At 40.2% G+C, this 3,196-nt stretch overlaps 1 long non-coding RNA gene across 2 annotated transcripts; it reads right to left on the bottom strand.

Annotated features, from left to right (window-relative positions):
* Nucleotides 1–112: 112 nt before the first annotated feature.
* Nucleotides 113–2,752, bottom strand: LOC118418020. Of its 2 annotated transcripts, none has more exons than XR_004831425.1 (3): nucleotides 2,457–2,752; nucleotides 1,569–1,708; nucleotides 113–679 (listed from the first exon to the last, which is right to left on the bottom strand). It is a non-coding gene; the product is annotated as an uncharacterized LOC118418020 (long non-coding RNA). The 2 variants fall into 2 exon arrangements; XR_004831426.1 differs by having other exon boundaries at nucleotides 1,569–1,702.
* Between the last annotated feature and the right edge of the window lie 444 nt (nucleotides 2,753–3,196).

Genomic DNA, 3,196 nt, shown 5'->3' with positions numbered 1-3,196 from the left:
ACCTATCAGCCAACTGGTAATGCAAAGTGTTACCTATCAGCCAAGTGTTAATCAAAGTGTTACTTATCAACCAACTGTTAATCAAAGTGTTACATATCAACCGGCTGTTAATCAAAGCGTTACCTATTAACCAACTGTTAATCAAAGCGTTACCTATTAACCAACTGTTAAACAAAGTGTTACCTATCAGCCAACTGTTAATCAAAGCGTTACCTATTAACCAACTGTTAATCAAAGTGTTACCTATTACCCAACTGTCAATCAAAGTGTTACCTATCAACCAACTGTTAATCAAAGTGTTACGTATCAACCAACTGTTAAATCAAAGTGTTACCTATCAGCCAACTGTTAATCAAGTGTTACCTATCAACTAACTGTTAATCAGAGTGTTACCTATCAACCAACTGTAAATCAAAGCGTTACCTATCAGCCAACCATCCAGCAATAGGATTTGTTATGAGGGACGAAGCCGGACCAGCAGCGTACAGAATCCCCAGCTTGACGCTCAGTTTCTCCAACTGTTTTATTCGTTGAAGATTTTGTGAAGGCGCAATTGGTAGACATGTTGCTACTCCTTTGCAAGGCGTTACTGGCTTGTTGTCGATGTGTTTGCTAGTGATGATGGCGCCGGTGTAGTTTGGGTGTTCTAATCTGTATAAGTAATCTGGCATGATGGGTCCTAGTGTCGGAGAAATATACATATCAAACATATTTTACAGTAAAATGTTTTTTAGAGGTAGATCTATAAATTCAGTCCAAGGGATACATAAAGGAATTTTAATGACTAAATAAATCGATCTGCATTTGAGAGCTTTAGTGTCTGTGTGACACAGCGGGTAGAGCTCTCGACTCTGAACTAATAGTTTCAGGATTTTATACTCGCATTGCCCCAACCTTGTGCCACATTACACTACATACCCATCATTACGATGAAGTGACGCCCACTGGGCCTCTTAGGCTAATCTGTCAAAAAGTGTGCTAACAACACACACGGATTTCGTGCGCCAGTGTGCCAACATCTGCATTTTTTCACTTAAGGTGCGCTCTCACTACACTTGCATCAAGAATGCGTCACTGCGGTGATCGTTTACTACGTCACTGTTTTATTTTCTCCGTTTTTTTATAATCTAGGTATTTCGTAATACGTAAAAGTATGACTTAGAAGACGACAAAATACACAAAAAGTAAGAAATTTGTTCTTTATCTCGTTGAGTACCTTTGGAACCCCACGGTGACGCTAGCTTGACGAAAGTGCAGTCAGAGCCGTAAATATTAGTTTGCTTACTTATTGCAAAGACATCCAAACGTCATTATCCTTAGAACCGGTGTGACAGCGATCTCGCCGCGCCGTGATCTCGGCCCCCCGGGGGCGAAATCACTAGCGATCTCGCCCCCCCCGGGGCGAAATCGCTAGCGATGTCGCCCTCGCTGTCACACCGGCATCTAAATAATAGTTGTAATCATTAATTTAAGACTCCCTCTAGATAAATAATACACTGCTGTACTGAGCTAGAACTGTTGAACGAACCTTATACTAGGGAGATCCTTTATTCTATTCTCTTACTTACTCAGAACAGTTGTCAGTACGGTGTCCACAAACATTGCTAGAAATGCTACGATCAGCACCAAAGCTCTGGACTTCCGAAAGTTACCAAGAGAGCACCGTGCCTTGTTGGTCATGTCTGGTAGTGTTGTGGTGATCCTAGATCTGGTCATGAAAAATGAAGATACGAGTTATCACCAAATCATGTACACGCACCATGAATACAAAACATGTTCACTGACATTTTATATCAGACATAGGGGTCAGGCCTTGGATATTTCTGGACAGTATAGTTCTTATCTTTCGTATATATTTCTTCAACACATAAGCGCATACGATAGACGACCTAAAGTCGAGAATGTACAATATTATTAATTTACAAGAAACTACCTGTGTGTAAAAGAACGTGCAAACAGTGCACGTCAAACAGAAGACGAAACACATTTTATGTCAAACTGCTCTTTCTACGATCACGAAAGAAATGAGTTGTTTGAAGAGGCCACCAAATTCCATCCAAACTTTTTAACATTCAACGACAAAAAGAAAACAATTCTCCTTCTAACTTCACAAAACCCACACATAATAGAAACGGTCGGATCTTTCGTCTTCCACTGTCTTCGAAAAAGGAGTCGAACCCAATAACTCACTGGATCTAGAGTTAGCTTTAACTAGTTTTAGACTAGAGTAGACACCTCTGATATTGTTTTTACTTTGTCATGTTACCTGCAATTAGCCCACGGGCAAGAATTGAAACTTTACAATAAACACCTTTATCATTAAACACCTGTTGGATACTTATCTGTCTTATTTCCTAGCTTTACATGTAGAAAGAAATCGATATTATCTTGACTTACTAATGTTGCCTAAAGGATCTTCAAGGAATCTATAACTTTCATAGCCAAAAACGACGTACCTGTTATCCTGGTGTACAGACTTGCTTGCGACTTGTTAAGTAGTCTCTACCAGACTGAATACAATGGCGGAGGGCAATTTGCAATTGCCAGGCTGCAGGGGATTTTGGGTACCAAAGCATTTGAATTGCCACGAAAAGAAAACGTATACTTAGCGTGGACTGACTCTCCTGTCCAATTCTCCGTTCTTTTTCGGATTTCTACATTCCGTACCCCCTTAAATAGGCCTGGTGGAGGCTACTCTAAAAACAGGAGGGACAAAAAAATTGTAAACAGCTAAAGATACTAATGTACCGGTTTGGTGACTTACGAAATCAGGATGAACTGGTTTGGGCCCTTGTCATGCAAATGTTGGCAGAAGCACCCCTCGGGCAGTATTAGTGTAGATAGTGGAAGAAACAACAAACGTATCCGTCATTCAATCTGTATATCATCGATCTTGTGAACGAGCTGAATACAATATACTCTAATGCCAGCCTACTAAACCAACCCAAAGTATTCGTTATTCCGATGAGTTGTCTAAATTGTCAAAAAGATCAAAAGGTCCACAAAATGCAGTTAAAGAATGAATGAATGAAGAAGACTTTTGTTGTTGTTGTACGTTTCTGCTTTAACAAGCTTAAGCTTAGTACAGTTCTATGTAGTTCTAAAGAATCCCAGTTTAAGTACCCTTATCATTGTAGTGACCGACTATCACCAAACGGGACTGAATCGCAAGGGTCTGGAGCGAGCTGTCATTCGG

The sequence above is a fragment of the Branchiostoma floridae genome, chromosome 6 (genome assembly GCF_000003815.2).
Source record: "Branchiostoma floridae strain S238N-H82 chromosome 6, Bfl_VNyyK, whole genome shotgun sequence".
Taxonomy (NCBI): Eukaryota; Metazoa; Chordata; class Leptocardii; order Amphioxiformes; family Branchiostomatidae; genus Branchiostoma; species Branchiostoma floridae.
The sequence above is the reverse complement of the archived record's forward strand: the minus strand, read 5'-3'. Positions and strand labels throughout refer to the sequence as shown.